The 19,519-nt window shown below is 32.5% G+C and overlaps 1 pseudogene; it reads right to left on the bottom strand.

The window, feature by feature from the left end:
* Positions 1 to 5,849: 5,849 nt before the first annotated feature.
* Positions 5,850 to 6,979, bottom strand: LOC149544122 (uncharacterized; annotated as a pseudogene).
* Between the last annotated feature and the right edge of the window lie 12,540 nt (positions 6,980 to 19,519).

The following is a 19,519-nucleotide window of genomic DNA, read 5'->3' as shown; positions in this document are numbered from 1 at the left end:
ACTAAAGGAAGGTAAGGTCAAATGGAACTCAATGAAAATTGACCTTTGAGGTAGAGGAACATTCCTAGCATTCTTGAAAATACTTTCCTCTTTAATATAGAATGAAGGAATCATTGGGTTTAGTCAATTTTGTCTTGCCTCTTACATGCCCTTCTATGTTGTTTCATGGGAAGTAACTAACTATTTCTATAATTAATTGAATTATCAAATTAATGAAGTTATTAATCTAATTATGAGAAATTTATGTTAATAATATTTACAAAGATGAAAATTCAAATGATTTAGGTGATTATGTTTTTGATATTTAAAGTAGTAAAAAATGGGTGATTGGCTAGAAAAGAACATTAACAAAGTGAAAAGATCACTATCAACAAATTGATAGCTAACAACATAAAGTTAAGATGATTATGTTAGTCAAATGTTATTTTTGAATAAATGTCAAAATGAGGTGCAATAGTTACATCTCTAGACATCTATACAAATCACATTATCTTGTATATTCATGAAACATTATAATAGGTGTAAGAAATGTTTATGTAAAACTATATTTCATAGTATTAAATGGATATGAAGAGACACATGGAAGGAATAACCGCTTTGGTTTTGTAGCCTTCACTTCATTCACATTGATGCCTCTCAACCTAACCAATGTTGATTATTACCTTTTGTAGTGTCATCCCTTGAGATTTGTATATTGTTATAACCCACACTATTGTGATTGGTATTTATTGTTAAAGCCAAGAACTATTGACATAAATGTGGAGTTATTTTCATTCTCATAGGGGCTTGTTGTTAAGTTTGTAGCTTTACATGGATAAACCCATGGATATTTATATATAAAATATAATATGTTCATTTTATATGAGATATAAGCCTATTATTATATTAGATAAATTAATGTTGATACATGCACACACCACACACACACACACACACATGTGTGTGTGTGTGTGTCTATGTATGTATGTATGTATGTATATATGTATATGTTTATATACATATATATGCATATATACATACATACATGTATACATATATACATCTATATATGTGTGCATGTGTGTCTGTGCATGTATATATATGTATATGTATGTATATATGTGTGTGTGTGTGTCTATGTATGTATGTATACATATATGTGTGTGTTTATGTATGCATATATGTATGTATATATGTATATGTATATGAATATGTATATGTGTGTGTGTGTGTATATATATATATATATATATATATATATATGTATGTATATATATATATGTATGTATATGTATGTATATATGTATATATATGTATACGTATATATATATATATATGTATATGTATATATATACATATACATATATACATACATATACATATATATACATATATATATACATATATATATACATATACATATACATATACATATATTCATACATATAGACATATATATATATATATATATATATATATATATATATATATATATATATATATATATATAGACACACACAGATATATATATATATATATATATGTTAAAATTATTGTCAATTAGTGACCAAACACTTAGTTGATTGTTTGCATTATTCTGAGCTCCATATGAAGAAAAAGGAGTCTATTGAGCTTCTGAGATAGAATGCAGTGCAAGCCAAGCTTAGTAGAGACTACCAAGCTGCAGAAGGAAATTTATTTGTTATCGAGCTTCATAGAGTTTACCAAGCTCATCAGTGTATGTGATGAATATTTTATAGTTAACCAATCTTTTCAATGTCTACCGAGCTAACAATATTAATGAAGTGAATGAAGGTAGTGTTGAACAAGCCTTAGTTTGAACTAAGTCTTTCAATGTCTACCAAGTTCTTCAGTGTTCACCAAGTCATCAAGTACTAAGTTTACAAGGTACTTTGAGTTATCAATATGGACTAAGAAATCAACACTATCAACCAATTGTTAGAGCTTGCCGAGTTGACAGTGTTACCGAGTGTCAGATTATCACCCGAGTTGTCTCTAGAGCCCAAGTTTTAGTAGCAACCATCTTAGTGAAGATTGTTTTAGTTTGGTGTTTTAGTCAAATTCAGAAGATAATGAATTGGATTAGAATATATGTAATGAATTATATTATATCAAAAATAGATATGTGTGGAAGTAAGAAGAACAAGCATGAGTGTGAATTAGAAAAAGGCTACAAGAATTATAAGGAAAAGCATAGACTTATCTATCACAACAAGGTGATCAGTTTACATCAAAGGAATGTCATACAACAAACCAACTTGTAGAGAAGAGATGAATTGTTGATTCATCCTAATAGGTGCATTACTCAAATCTTTTAACAAGGTGGACTTAATAGTCTTTTTTTGAATCTCCTAACATAGGGCATACTTCATTGTATGTTGTAAAATCCTTTCACAAGGTGGACCTAATAGTCTTTATTGCTCCTAATAGGGAAGATCACCATAAGTGATCAATTGTAAGCCTTAACAAGCCAACTTTATACTGCAGTCATAAAGCTTGCGGGTATCATCCCCACCATCGTTTTACTTTCTATTTGGATGATTTCTAGGTTACCAAATATTCTATCCAGTGTGATCAATGTTTTATTTCTTTTAGTTATTCATGCATGCAATTAGATCAGAATAATAGATGAAGGATTAATTGGTGAATTAAGTTAAAAGTTTTCTTGGTTCCTAATTTACCCCTCCCCTCTTAGTAACCTAGTCTACCATATATTTGCAACAATTGGTATTAGAGCTATTGGTTCTCACATCAAAATTTTAATAGCTTGAGAAAAGATCAGAGGTGATGGAGGTATACATGCTAGAAAAGGCTATTGAGAATGATAAGTTGGATCTACAATTGGCCATAGGACAAATCAAGAGATTAAAGGAGAAACTCTCTCAATCCTTGCAAAGAAGAAAGGAAATAGCTACACAATTGAATGACAATCTCTACATTGCAAAAAAATTTGAAATTATATCTCAAGATGAAAGTTTAGATAAACTTGATGCAATAGTCAAAAACCTATTTGAAAAAAATCTCACTCTTCACAAAGAAATTATAAAGTTGAAAAAAGAGGAAAAAATGAAATCAGTCAAAATGTGTGAAAACATACAACAAAAGGACAAAGTCAATTAAGAGAAGAGATTGATAGCTCAAAGGATGGAAGAAAAGAACAATGAAATTCATCAATTATCCCTTCAACAAATAGATTTGATTGATCAACTTGAGGATACAGAATGAAAGGTTGTAGAATGATCTTGGCATGGAGAAGAAAACTAATGAAGGATAATGAAATCTCAAGAAAGCATGAATGAAATCGATAAGAAAATACAATCAAGACAAAAAGGAAAAGTTGGATTAGGCTATATAGATGAAGGAGAATCATATCAGCAAGGAGCTCAAAAGAAAAAAAGGCCTACTTGTAATCATTGTGGAAAAATAGGACATACATCAAACAAGTGTTGGAGTAATAGAAAACTAAGATTCAATGGAAAGTGTTACAGTTACAACAAGCATGGGCATAGAGAAAGTGAGTGCATAAAGAAAACTCAATTCAAAGGAAAGTGTTTCAATTGCAACAAGAAAGGACATAAATTTTTAGAATGCAAGACCAAGAAGTGGAACCTAGTAGAGAAAATTGTGAAAGCAATATTTGGTTGGGACTACAAAACATGGTACAGATGTCACTATTGTGGTTAATTTGGGTACATTGGAGAAAATTGCATAAAACATCACATGAGGAAGAGAGACATTACAAAGAGATATTTTGTTTGTATAGAACTTGGACATCTTTCCAAGAAGTGTATGAACCGAGGAAGAGTTGAAGATGAAAAGTAAGCAAAGGTTGACAGTATTAGAAAATGAATGAGGCAAAATTGGGTCTAGAGATTTTATAAGTTGATTGAATATAGAGACCATCTAGAGATTTTATTCTAGACACAATTTAAATGTTAGTCCATATATATCTTTCTTACTCACACATACACACTTCTTCTATCTCCTTGCCTACCTCTCTCTACATCTCTTCCTTTCTCCTCACTCTTGTTCCTATTTCTTTTCCCCTACTTCTTCCTCTTTGTCTATCCCTTCACAACTATCCCCCACTTTGATATTTGATTTTGATCCATATATCACCAATATTTTCCTATTTTATCTCCTTTCTTCTTCCATATATCCCTTTTATATCCATCTCATGATTCCTTTGTCTCATCCACTCTTATATAATTTCCCCCATCTACCCATCACTATAGTTATATTGTATTTTTATTTTTATTTAAACAATAGTAAGTATTAATCCATAAAATCCTAATAAAATCCTTACTTACATTGCTAGACTATAAAAATTGAAGATGTAAAAAAGCCTTACATAAAATTTAGAAACATAAATTGTTAGAATATTTTTATGATGTAAAATAATTTTTTTTTTTGAATATTTAATAAGTCTAATTATATTTTTCTAAATTACTATATAAATATTATATTTAAACATAGATTAATATTTAATATTTTCTAATATTTTGAGATCATATCAAAATTTCATCTTTTATTCTAACCCAAAACTTATTTCTCAATCTAATTTTAATTCAAATTATAGCTCTAATCCTAATCCCTATGTATTTATATGTGAAACAAAATATGAAAATTGTAGTTGCTAAAACAAAAAAATGAAAATAAGAAAACAACATAAAATTGCAAGAATAGTAGATGTATTGTGTTTGAAACCACTCTATTGTTAAATAATTTTATGGAAAAAAAAAACTTTGTTTGGGGCTTTCTTTCTTTTTTGATAAATAAATTTGTTAATAGTTCTTAATGAATAAGAAAAAAATTGATTAATTTCATATAATATATCATACCAACAAGATAATCAATAATTTTTCAATATATTTTTTATGAAATGTATTAATCAAATTATTAAGTTTTTCATAGGTTTAAAAATATGTACTACATGGAGAGAGTAGGAGATGTGATGATGATCTTTCAAGTAAAGTGCAATAATATTGTCATCTAAAAATGATCAAAACAAATACCTAATTTCTTAATTTTAATCTTAAAATTATTTTTTTAACTCCAATTATTATTAAACCTTGACCCTAATTCTATAATCAATTCAACTCTACTTCAACTCTACCCTATGTTTAACCATGACTCAAACTACAAAAAAATTAGATCTATGAAAAATATATTAATATATATTATAAATTTTAATTTTATATCTTTCAATTTATCCAAAAAATAAAGAAATTTCATTATCCTAGTAATATATATCCCTACCTTCCTTCAACATACTTATTAATATGAATCTTTTCAGTTATACTTGACATCGTTATTTTTTCTTGAATATATGGTATAGATCACCGCCCATATTTTATACTAAATAATCATTTCCATGCAAAACCCTACCTTCTATGATCCCTTTCGATTATAAAATAAATCTTTATATAAGCAATCTTCTTATTTAAGATACACACTCTTTGCAATTTTCCTACCTTAGCTACCACAACACTCACTCAAATAGTGAGAATTTCAACCTTTTAACTCTTTATCTAATATTTAGATAAGTTTATCTAACCACTCTTGATTCTAAAAAATTAAAATAATCATATTCTATTGATATAATAAATCCTAACACTCACTTCCAAAACTTAAGAAAGAAAAATATAGTAGAAAAAATTTGTAGACAAATTTACAATACATACATAATGTTTATGTTCATCAACCTATTTAGACTACAAGAAAATTCCTTACAAAGATATGGAACAAAGAAATAAAAAATTCAGCAAACATGTGGATCCACCAAAACAAAAATATACTATTATTCTTTCAATTTTTTTTAATATTATTATTTTAAGAAAAATGATTAACTAAACTGGTGATTTTAAGAAAAATATAGCTTCATCTACTCTCCCCACTCTACAAAATCCATTAATTAGGGTAGTGAATGTAATTGTATTAGGACAATAATGAGCATGCAATATTTTAGCAACTAATTGAAGAGCCTCATCTACTTGGTTAACCTTACAGAGACCATCAATCAGAGTAGTAAATGTAAGTACATCTAGGGTACAATTAGCATCACCCATCTTAGCCACCAATCTGAGAGCTTTATCTACTTTTCTTACCCTACAGAGGCCACCAATCAGAGTAGTAAATGTAATTATGTTCAGACAACAATGGCCATGCCTCATTCTATTTAACAATTCCAATGCTTCATCAATATAACCCCACTCACAATATGCTTCTAGTAGAGTATTACAAGTCATGATATCTAATTTGATTTCCATCTCTTCCATCTCAAAGGAAAGAAAATTAGTTCTAGAGAAATTGCCACAATGGCCAAGGCTATACAATATCACATTAAGGGGTGCTACATTGAGGGAAATCTCCTTAGTTTTTGCTAAATGCACAATCTCCCAGGCCTTGTCTGCCTTCCAGGCTTTACACATTTCATTAGTAAATTGACTAAATTTAAGGGTATTTGGGAAGGACTTGCAAAATTTCTCACTGATGTGAACTATAGTCATCTTTGCCTCTTGTAGTCTATTTTCCTTTAACAATGTCAAATCTACTTCTCTCAAAATGATCTTATTTGACACATAGTTGGCCTCCAACATTGCATGTAATAGAGTGAGAGCATCATTATCTTTCCTGATTTTACAAAAACATCAAAAAGATGATTATAAAAAAGATTATTCAACTTTGGATATGTTTTTCTAACCTCATTGAAGACATGCAAAGATTTTTGCAGCATCTTAGCCCTCTCAAAGTGGTAAGTGAAGCACTTAGCCAAGAAAAATTTAATTGAAGGCCTCTGCTTTTTAATCTCATTCAATAGATCTTTTATTTGATGAATGTAAAAAAATTTCGGTCCTGCTATTGATATTTCCCACACCACCTTTACCTTGACAGAAATCCATTTTACCCGATCTTGTTTGTTTATATTCTGCAAGCTTGCCTTTGGTAATTTTGATCTTCCATAAAGCTCATTGGCCATTAGTAGAATCCTCAATCAAAATGGGGGAGCTGGTGGTGATTTTCATCACAATCTGATGTCTGCAATGAATATGATCTCAACAAAACCCCAAATGTTTGAGGCTATCTATAATCGATAATGCAGATCTGTTAGTGTTGGTTATCCAAAGACAAGAGTTTATCTTGCAAATGGATTTTGTCACATGCTTAAGTTGGTGAGTGGCTAGCTTTCTTCATCCATTTAGACCTTGTCTCATGCTAACACTGAACAATGCCAATTTTTTCCCGACCATTTTTTCTTCCGTAAGACCATTGAAAAATCCAAACAAACTGTTCATTATTTTCCAATAAGTGAAGCCTATCGGCTTAACAAGGAGGCTAAGATTTGTTAGTTTCAGTAGGTAATATTTAAGCTTGTCAATCATCTTTAAAAAAAAAAATTGTTGAAACCCTCATAACCCTAGATCTATAGCAGGAGTTTGATTAACTTTAACATATTTGCAAAAAGCACTCTACACACACATACTTTTCTTAGAACATGAGAAAGAATTGACCACTAGTGGATTAAATTCCTCTACACATTACAAATCCTTTGAGGAATTCAGATGGTGCATGGAAGTGTTAGTAGAAGCACAAGGGGGTTCCTTGATGTTAGTTTTTGTTAGCTTTGGACAGCTATTTGTCCATTTGCTATTATTTAGCAAGTAATTGTTTTGCTAACTAATTAGTTAGATTAAAAACAAATATTTGTTAATTAGTTGACCACTTTTGGAAACAACTAAAAACTGACTTGGTTAGGGTTGTTAAGTTGTTTTAATCTCAACCGTCGATTGTAAATCAATCTCGGCCATTGGTTTACCAATAATAGTAGTATAAAAGGAGGTCAGGGGGGCATTTGCAGAGCATGAAGTTTGGAGAAACATTTGTAGTGTTAGCAAACAGTCTTGCAGTGTTAGCAAGGGCACAGTGTTATCATGGGAATAATAGTGGGGAATATTAGCGGGATAAATTAGGAGGTTATTGAAGTTCTACCAGTAAGAGGCAAGGAATTTTGTATCTCTTGATTTGCTGAAGTTTAATATAATTTCTCATATGTAGAACTAGTTTTCCCTTAGGGGTTTTTCCAAGGACAATTTTTTCGAAAATATTGTGTTCATTATGTTCTTCATTTCTTTCCATATTTTATAAGTGAAGTTGCAGTTGTGTTATTTTTTGATATTAGTTGGGATTTTATTTTCATCAGTTTAATAATCGTTTATGATAGGAGATTAATAATTAGTGACTGCAATAGTGAAATTTTTCACATGGTATCAGAGCGTTGTTAAGGGTAGAAGAGTTTTACCCTAGGAAAGAAATTTTGATCTCTTTAGATTTATTATTCCTTTAAACCCTTGAGATGGCTTCAACTAGTTTGAGAGATCAAGATAGATTGGATGGTGCCTCAAATTTTGGTGTTTGGAAGGCTATAATTTCTTTATTGTTGGAAGAGAATGGTATCAAGGATTATGCTACCAGTGTTGTACCTGTACCAATAGATGCAACACAACTTGCAGCATATAGGAAGGATGATGCCAAGGCAAGGAGGATAATCCTTGATGGTGTCAAGGATCATATTGTTCCACATATCTCAGAGCTAGATACAGCGAAGAAGATGTGGGATGCCATTTTGAATCAATACCCAAATGCTACCACCAATAGGAAGTTGATTCTTAGAGAGAAGCTAAAGAATGCCCGAATGAATCAGGGAGAAGATGTCACAAGTTACCTCACCAGGCTTAGACTTGTCAAAGATGAGTTAACAACTGTTGGAGATAGCCCAAGTGATGATGAGCTAGTAAGAATAGCCCTAAATGGGTTTACTAAACAATGGAGTGTCTTTGTTCAAGTTGTCAGTGGACGAGATATTTTATCGAGTTGTGATCAACTATGGGCTGATTTCACTCAGGCAGAGTTTAGACTAAGTCTTGTCAATGGGGCCAACAAGAGCCAAAAAAATGAGGTGGAACAAGAGAACATTACCCTAGCAAGTAAAGGGAAAGCAAAGAAGGGATCTAGCAAAGGATAAAATTCAAAAAGTGAAAAGAAGAAGAAGGACCTTTCTAAGGTCAAGTGCTTTGAATGTCACAAGTTTGGCCACTATGGCAGTGATTGCCTAGAGAGGAAGAAGGGTAAGAAGTAGGTGGTAGCTTCAGCAAGTGCGGAAGAACTCTCCAGTAGAATGGAAGATGAGTTTGCACTCATAGCTTGTATGGTTGGCTCAACCTCATAGTGTGTTTGGTATATAGATAGTGGGGCATCATTTCATATGATAGGAGTTAAAGAGTACTTCTCCAGTTACAAGGAGGAGGACACCAACATCCGGATTTCTATGGGAAACTTGTCTAAACTCAACCCTATTGGGAAAGGGACTGTTCAGTTTCAGAGGGAGAATGGAAAGATAATCCCACTTCATGATGTGTTATATGTGCCAGGCTTAGGTATGAATTTGATTTCTGTATCTGTTCTTTAGAATAGGGGGTATAATGTAATCTTTAGAGGGAAAAATGTGTTGATTAAGCACAAGGATTGGAAATCACCCATAACTATTGGAGTTAGGAGTGGTTGCCTTTATAGATTGCAATTTGATACTCCTAAGGCACTTATGAGCAACAGTAATCCTAGAGATCTTGGAGAGCTATGGCATAGGAGGATGGGTCATATTCATCACGGAGCACTTAGATTGCTTCGTGAGATGGTGACAGGTGTTCCAAAGGTCAGCACAGAGCATGTTAATGCATGTAAGGGATGTGTGTTGGGGAAGATTGTGAAAGCATCTTTTCCAAGAAGTGACACCAGATCTAAGGGTGTTCTTGATCTAGTACATTTAGATGTTTGTGGACCGATGTTGATGAAATCTCTTAGAGGATATGAGTACTATGTTACTTTTATTGATGATTTCTCTAGAAAGACCTAGATATACTTCTTGAAGACTAAGGATGAGGTTTTTAGTCGATTCCAAGAGTTCAAGGCTCTTGTAGAGAACTTGACAAGAAAGAAGATAAAGGTTCTTCAGTCATACAATGGAGGCGAGTACAAAGGAAATGTCTTCCAGGAGTTCTACACCAGAGAAGGAATCAAGAGAGAATGGACTGTACCTTACAATCTATAGCAAAATGGAGTTGCTAAGAGGAAGAACCATTCTATATCAAAGGCAGCAAGAGCTATGCTACATGACCAGGACATGCCCCGTTACTTATGGGCAGAGGCATGTAATACAATAGTCTACATTCAGAATAGAGTTCCACACAAGGTGCCAAGGAAGATGACACCAGAGGAGGCTTTCACAGGGAAGAAGCTGGATGTTAGTCACTTCAGGATATTTGAGAGTTTGGCATATTGTCATATTCCTAGAGATACACGTACAAAGTTAGATCAGACTGCAGAGAGGGGGTACTTTGTTGGGTACAGTGAGACCTCAAATGCATACAGGATTTTCATTCTAGGGACTAAAAGAATTATTGTCAAAGAGTATGTCAAGTTCATGGAGTACAAGGCATTCAGGAGATCTAGAGATTTTCCAGTAGATGATCAGAGTGAGCTGCCAATAGAAGCTCCAAGACCAAGTCAAGTGTAGCAAAGCTCAAGTATAGTTACCAGTACGAGTGTAGACTTAGTTAGTGAAGATTCACATAGTATGGAGCAACAGGTGCAATAGGAGATGCATCTAGAAGACTTAGAGGTTGACATTTCATCCTCTACAGTTGGCAGCGGGAACCATGTGGTTCCAGATACACAAAGGGATACTCAGGAGTTTGTGAGAGCTCCTAGGAAGAGTACTAGACAACAAAGACAACCAGCCAAGTTCAATAACTATATGGCATTAGTTAGTCAGTTGGTAGATAGTGAGCCTTCTAACTATCATCAAGTTGCAAAACATCAGGTATGGCGAGATGCTATGGCTGAGGAATATTCTTCAATAATGCAAAATGATCTGTGGGAGGTAGTACCTAGACCAATAGATAGGGCTGTAGTTGGATCACACTGGATCTATAAGATAAAGCATGGTGTAGATGGTAGCATCAAGAAATACAAGGCAAGGTTCGTGGAAAAGGGATTCTCTCAGAAGGAGGGAATAGACTATGAGGAGACATTTGCTCCTATTTCCAGGTATACTTCTATACAAGCTATAATCTCACTTGCAGCACAGATGGGATGGAAAATCCATCAAATGGATGTCAAGACAGCATTCCTTAATGGTGAGTTGAAGGAGGAGGTATACATAGAACAACCAGAAGGCTTTGTAGCACATAGCAAAGAGACCCACGTGTGTAGATTGAAGAAAGCATTGTACAAACTAAAGCAGGCTCCTAGAGCGTGGTATGAGCGCATTGATACATACTTGCAAAAAATGGGCTTTGTGAAGAGTGAAGCAGATGCTAACCTCTACTACTTGATGGTTTGGGGTGAGATTCTCATTCTTGTTCTTTATGTGGATGACCTATTTCTTATAGGTTCACTAGGGCTCATAGTGGATTGCAAGAGGAACCTTGCAGAAGAGTTTGAGATGAAGAATTTAGAACTTATGTACTACTTGCTAGGCATGGAAGTGTGGCAAATAGATGGGGAGATTTTCCTTGGTCAAGGGAAATATTGCATTGAAATCTTGAAGAAATTCGAGATGGAGGATTGCAAAGCCATGTCTACACCCATGATTATGAATTGGAGGAAGGTAGATACAACTAAGGAGAAAGATGTAGATCCCACTTTATATAGATAGTTGATTGGTTCGCTTATGTATTTGATCAACACTAGGCCAGATATAGCATTTGTAGTTAATTCTCTTAGTCAGTTCATGGTTGAACCAAAGAGAATGCATTGGATAGTGGCTAAGCATGTGCTACGTTACTTGTATGGTACAGTCGAGTATGGGATCAGATATGTTCATGGTGAAGGTATCAATTTGATAGGCTATACTGACACAGATTGGGCAGGCAGTACAACAAAGAAAAGGAGCACTTTAGGGTGTTGTTTCAGTCTGGGGTCAGGAGTTGTATCTTGGTTCAGCAGGAAGCAGAAGTTTGTGGCTCTAAGTTCAGCAGAAGCAGAATACATAGTAGCTAGCATGGTGACATGTGAAGCTTACAGCTTTGAAAGTTGTTAGTAGCCTTGTTTGGTCAGAAGGTTGAGACTACTGTTATACATTGTGACAATCAGAGTTGCATCAAGTTGTCTGAGAATCCAGTGCTTCATGATAGGTCTAAACATATAGATATCAGATATCACTTCATCAGAGACTGTGTACAAAGGGGAGTTGTTCATCTACAGTACATACCTACAAAGGAGCAGGTAGCAGACATTCTAACTAAGGCATTGGGGAAGGAAAAATTTATCTTCTTCAGAGATAAGTTAGGTGTCCTGCAGAACAGCTTCCTTGCTAAGAGGGAGTGTTAGTTTTTGTTAGCTTTGGATAGTTGTTTGTCCATTTACTATTATTTAGCAAGTAATTATTTTTCTGTTAGATTAAAAAAAATATTTGTTAATTAATTGACCACTTTTGGAAACAACTAGAAATCGACTTGGTTAGGGTTGTTAAGTTGTTTTAATCTCAACCGTCGATTGTAAATCAATCTCAACCAAAGCAGTAGTATAAAAGGAGGTCGGGGGGGCATTTGGAGAACATGAAGTTTGGAGAAACATTTGCAGTGTTAGAAAATAGTCTTGCAGTGTTAATAAGGGTGCAGTGTTAGCATGGGAATAGCAGTGGGGAATATCAATGGGATAAATTAGGAGGTTGTCAAAGTTCTGCCAGTAAGAGGCAAAGAATCTTGTACCTCTTGATTTGCTAAAGTTTAATATAATTTCTCATCTGTAGAACTAGTTTTCCCTTAGGGGTTTTTCCAACGACAATTTGTCCAAAAATATTGTGTTCATTGTGTTCTTCATTTCTTTCCATATTTTATAAGTGAAGTTGTAGTTGTGTTATTTTTCGATATTAGCTGGGAATTTATTTTCAGCAGTTTAATAATCATTTATGATAGGAGATTAATAATCAGTGACTACAATAGTTAATTTTTTCACACTTGAATGAAAGGTTAAAACTCCCCCAACCCTCTCCTTCATATTTCTACATGTTAAGGACCACTTTGGTAACTACATGACTGGCATAAATATGCATTAATTTTCTAGACAACATGAACAACCCTAACAGGATGAGGAGAATCCCTTTGGATAACACAAACCTAGGGTCCACCTCTCTTTTGACATTAGAATTGTTAGAATTTTGCAATGAACAAATCTTTATGGCAATGTAAAATGACAGAGTTACAAGCAAGGGAACTACGTTTCTCCATCTCCCTTAGGTGTCTGCTGAAGTCACCTTGCTAACTGAAAATAGATGTGGTCGAGTGGTGGGTGTGGAGCCTTCCTCGCCTCCAGTCCTTGGCCTATCCTTCTGCTCATGCTCGTCTCCAAATTCCTCATTGACTGTGCACTATACCATTGGACAGACATCGCTGATGATTTCCCACTTGTGAGGGGATTGGAAGTATCTATTACTGTCTAGTATCTTCCCATTTCAAATAAAGAAGCTCTATGTTTGGTTTCTTATCACATTTTTTTAATTCAAATATTTTTGCGCACATTATAGGAAGCTACCATTCATCTTTATGTGACATTCAATACTATCATTCATCTTTTAGGCGGCATGCCCTATTCATTTTCAAAATTAATTGTATTTTGTGGACAACTGATTAGCACTTCCACCAATAGAAGGTGCAAGGGATATGGCTATATGTATTTAGGTGAAATTTTAAATAGACAAAGCTAGGGTAAGAAACATAGTTTGGAACATAAAGTAATGAAAAAAAAATTGTTTACTAGTCAAAATAGCATATGCTAAATAGATTTTTAATTCTCATTTTCAAAACATGTATAATGCTTGAAAGAGCATTCTATGCAATAAAGGTAAGTGTGAAATTTGATTGTACAATATTGTATGATATAACTTGTTGATTTCCCCCAAAAAATTTAGCAATACAATTCTTTGGAGTTCTTAAGTAAATGTTGGATTTGTGGGAATCAAAATGAATTACTAAGGAACCCTAAAGCAAAAGATTGGATTCTATGACCACTGGTGAATTACCAATACACTCACACCTGACCAATTAATTTTATGGCCATTTTGAGCTAAGAAATGAGAAACCAAAAAAATCATTCTTTCAAAAAAAAAATTAATTTTAAAATATTAATTGATTTATTTTTTTTTCTCTATACTTCATTTCCTCCTTATTTCTAGGGTTTCAAGTGTCATTCTTGAATGTCACTCTATTGGTGCATTAAGTGTACATAATAGGTGACTTTTCTTACAGACATTAAATTAGTTTTTAAAAAAAACAACTATTTGAATATATAATTTACTTTTCCAAAAAATCTATTTGAATTTATAATTTACTTTTCCAATTCTGATCAGAGAATCAAAAGAAATATCCAATTTGAAGGCACTGCCAAGTACATCAATGGAGAACGTACACCTTATCATGGGCATCCTAGGTTGGTTTTTTTAATTAAAAAATAAATTAATTAAAAGCTTAAAAATTAATTAGAAAAACATATTTTTAATTTGTTCAAAAAATTAAAGTAAATGTGATATTCATTGCTAGTTCTTTGATTGTAAATCAAGACATTACTAAAAATCTAAATAATTCTTCCTATAATAATAACTTTGTTTTTACCTTTTTTCATTTTAATGTTAATTTAGATGACTAATATTATATATATATATCAATCAATAATTATCCTTTCAGTAGAAAAAGTTAAATTTGAATCATTTTAATTGATTCAAAGTTGTAGGTTATTTTTAGTCAATCTCCTATTCTTCTTATCATAATAGGTAGGAACTCTTGCTCCCATAGAACTCTTATTTTTATTTTGGTCTTGATTTAATACTTTGATGAGATGTTAAGTTGCATGGAGAAATTGTGAAATAGAGTTTCCATTCAATCTTTGATAGTGCTCTCAAGATTCACTTGTTCTATTAAAACTATTTCCACATTTTCGATTTTCTCAATGTGTTAGCTGGCTGACCAATTCTCGAGCCTTGATGTATGAGGTCTGCATTTATTTTACTTTTATTTATATATTTTTTCTAAGTCTACAACACTTCTTTGTTTTCTTATTTATTGATAAAGGTAGGGAGTTTAGTGTGGATCGAATCCACCATGTTTGCTTTATAACTACTAAATTGCCCTTCTTGCACCTTGGCAATGATCACTATAGCCATGTGCCATTCTTTTATATTTTCTTATCCCAATTTTCTGAGTCTGTGTGGTGCCTATCACTATGTTAAATGTGCACTTGCAAATTTATTTATTTTGTTTTCCAACTTTAAAATATTTTTTTGTTGCTTGTGGATGCTTAGGAAGTGTCGGTGTTAACTAATTTTAACTCCAAGTTCACTGTTGTTTTGATGCAATAATTCAACTTAAATAGTGGATGTTCACACATGCATAATTCATGCTATTATTTCATAGTTCTTCACTGTGATTTCTTAATTGGTAGGGTGGTGTTATTGTATAAATCATGCACATGAATGCACATTATAAACAATCAATGAGAAATAGATTTCTTTTTCATTTTTAGTAGCTCTATTTTCTCTACTCTCTTGTCTAAAATTTGTGCCTCTTTCTTTCAACAAAATTTTAATAAATTTCACATAAGATCTGTGAAACTTTATATGGTATCAGAACATAGGGAGCTAGCAGAAGAAGTATTATTTTTGTGGTACCAGAGCATAAAGAGCTAGAAGAAGTATTAGTTTTGTTGTAGGTGCTTATTTAGAATGAATATTTTTAATTAGATTGGGGGTTGTTAATGTTTTTCTTTTTGTAATCACCAACTAAGATAAAGTTCCATTTTTGGGGGAGATCAATGATGCCTAGTATTTATTTTCATCCTTTTGTTGTCAAGCTAACCTCAGAGAATTATCTCTCTTGGAAAAAGGGGATAGAGAATCACTATCTTAAATCAGATAGATAATTCTCTGAGGTTAGCTTGACAACATAAGGATGAAAATAAATACCCTACGTTATTAATCTTCTCCAAAAATGGAACATTGTTTGTTTCTTTTTGTAATCACAAACTAAGATAAAGTTCTATTTTGGGGGGAGATCAATGGTGCCTAGTATTTATTTTCATTCTTCTATTGTCAAGCTAACCTTAGAGAATTATTTGTCTTGCTTAAGGTAGTGATTCTCTATCCCCTTTTTCCAAGATAGATAATTCTAATTCTCTAAGGTTAGCTTGTCAATAGAAGGATGAAAATTCATATTAAGTGTCACTAATCTCCCCCAAAACTAGAACTTTATCTCAATTCGTGATTTTAAAAAAAAAAACATTAACAACCCCCAATCTAATGAAAAAATTCCAATCTAAACAAGCTTTGGCTTGAAATACCTACAAATAACATAGGTATTTCTTGTTCCAGCTCCCTATGTTTTGATACCATGTAAGATTTTACAATCTAAAGCTGCAAAATAAATTAAGAATTTTCTTATTTTAATCTGCAATTTGGCTTCATTCTTTTAGCAGACTTTTAATTTATTTTACAACTTTAGGTTGCAAAATCTTACACAAAGGAACATATTTATATATATATATATTAAAAAGGCTGAAGTAATAGTCATTTCTTGCATCTTGGTAATCATGTAGTTGATTTAGGAATCAATTCCACTAAATGAAGCAATAGGGTTTCTTGCTAGAGGCACTGCCAGTTGCTCTTATTTCCTCCTATATATTCTCATTTTTCTTTTCTCCATCAAATTGCACAAGTCGGATTGGCTTTCTTTTTTCTACCCATGAAATTGAGACTATTTTTTCCATATGAGCAGATTTCTTTGACCTATCACTACTAGTGAGTAGGTGGTTGTTTGAATGCCTAAATTCAATTCTATTTTCTCCCTTTGATCCACATTTTGGGAGTTGTTATTAGCTTGCTAGGCAGACATGTATTGTTTTCCAAATTGTCTTCTTATCTTGTTATTTTTATTTTTCTTCATAATATATGTATATCTATTATGTACTCTTATATCAAATGCATTTTTTTAATTTAAAAATAAAAATAAAAAAACTTGAAATGCATATCTTGATGTACATTAAATCCTTAGTGGATGCCATTTATTAAATCTAGGTCTGTGAATGGGGAAATTGGTAAGGAAAAGATTATTTAAAGATCTCCATGGGACACTAGCCTAAGAGAATGGAAATTTATCTTCTCAATGTTAACTATCTTCTTCTTAGAGAAATAAAAAATATTCTAGAAAAAAGTTTATTTTATAGCTCAAGCACCCTAAATAATATGTTTATTTTTTCAAAAATAATAGGACCACTTAGTGCACTCCTTTTATGAGACCCTTAATTTTAACATTTTTGTTTCCTCAATAGTTGTTAAATTACATTTGTAGCACTAAACTTTTTTTTTGTCACATCTTCAAATTTTGAAGGTCTATCTTCATTTTCTTGTAAGGTTCATTATACCAACTTTTTGGCTCCTCATCTTTTTCTACTTCCTCTTTTTCTTTCTATCTCTCCATCTCCTCCTCTCACATTATCTTTCTTATTCTACCTTCATGTATCCACATCTCTCTTTCTCTCTCATCCATCTCCCCCTCTTGATATACTTATTTTATAAAAATCCCCTCTATCTTTCTCAAGTTATATCTTTATCTCAATCTCTCCTTTCTACCTCTATCTCTCGCACCCCATCCCTATCTCCCTATCTCTCTTTGTTATTTGTATTATTTTTTATGTATGTACATTGTCATTAACTTATAATCTAAACAATTTTGACTCATGTATATATTTTACGTGTTTTGATTTTATGAATAGGAGATGGATTGTACTCATCCATACAAGCCTTGATATAGTTTATTTTCAACTCCATCTTTTGATCATTGTGCTAGCATACCTGGTGACACATCTGTGATAGTGGTGACTACATAGGTATGATATATATACATGTTTTTATAGTGTATAAAAAATGTAGTGTACAAATTATGCACTTTTTAGTTTACGTACTTTGTAATTATTCATGTATATATAATTTTTACTCAACTTTTATGTATCCATAATTTTAGGACTATGTTGCCATGAGTCTAGCTGAGATAATGAGACTTAGCCAAATGGAGGTACCTACATCATCCTATGAGGTTAGTATTGTGATTCATGTACATACATAGTTCATTAAATGCTCTTTATCAAATTTTAAAAATGTGTGTATTGTAAATTACAAGACCTCACTACTGCTACATTTGGTAGCTTTCCTAGTGCACCTCCTCCCATTACATAGGATGATCCATCCACCTCACAGGGTGTCCCACATGATGAGACAACTCATATTACACAAGATGATCCATCTGAGTCCTCTTCACATGCAGTAAAGAGGACATTCTATTAGATAGATTAGGTCTTAGTGGCACCTTTAGATTGTGTTTTGATGAGACATATCGTTTATTTTGATACACTTTGTATTAGGACAGTTCACTATATTATACGTATTTTTTGACTTCATAGATCATGTTATGACATTTTAGACCATGTACTATTTTTTTATGACTTCTTATCATGCTAGTGTATGTAGTATGTATTATTATATTTCATCATGTTTTAAGTATTCAAACCATTTTCTTTTTTGCGGCATATTTTATTCATGAACATATGACACGTTTTGTAAGTATAAATGCTACATGAACAATAATTTTAACTATTTTAGTACTGATATCAAACAGATTATTGGATAAATATCACATCAAATTTATGCATTGAGATTCATACAAATAAATTTGACCTACTAAATTATAAATATTTTTCATTCTAAAAATTCAAATTTATAAAATTTAGGTAAAGATTGAATTTTTTTTAATGAAATGATGGATGATACCCTTCCTTTCACACATTTTCTCATCAAGGCTATGTACGTATGTTCATACAATTATGTACCTAGGAAAGTCATGTACCTAGATGGTTCCTTGTAACTTGGACTTAGGTTTTCTTACATCCAAAGTAATTAAATAGCCAATTGAGCTAGTTTTAATGTGTCCTAATTGGTCCTAATATATTCTAAGGTTTTGTAATGGGTCCTAGGGCCACTTACAATCCATTATGACCCCTTATGATACATTAGAATAATTAACATCCCATTTGTGTGTCCTATTATAGTTAATGTGTTCTAAGGGATCCTAATAGACCCTAAGATGTCCTAGGACCACTAAGAACCCATTATGACCCTTCATGATATATTAAGATCATAGTTTAAAATCCAAAAGGAAACATTAGGACTGATTACAACCACTTAGGAACTATTATAATGCCTTTGGACATAGTAGTGTATTGTATGATGGTGAATGTGTTCAGAGGAGTTATATATGGTTCTTATGAGTCCTAATGGCCCCTAATTGATTATAAGGGTTCCTAATGGGTGCTAAAAGGTCATGGGATCACTTAAAACACATTAGAACCCCTTAAGACACATTAGGACCCATTAGGGCATATTATAACCCATTAGTGTGTCTTAAATGCCCCTTAAGATTAT

This window comes from Cupressus sempervirens, chromosome 8, assembly GCF_028749045.1.
Source record: "Cupressus sempervirens isolate cs-2001-9-10 chromosome 8, ASM2874904v1, whole genome shotgun sequence".
NCBI classification, from domain to species: Eukaryota; Viridiplantae; Streptophyta; class Pinopsida; order Cupressales; family Cupressaceae; genus Cupressus; species Cupressus sempervirens.
This window is presented reverse-complemented; position numbering and strand designations above follow the sequence as displayed.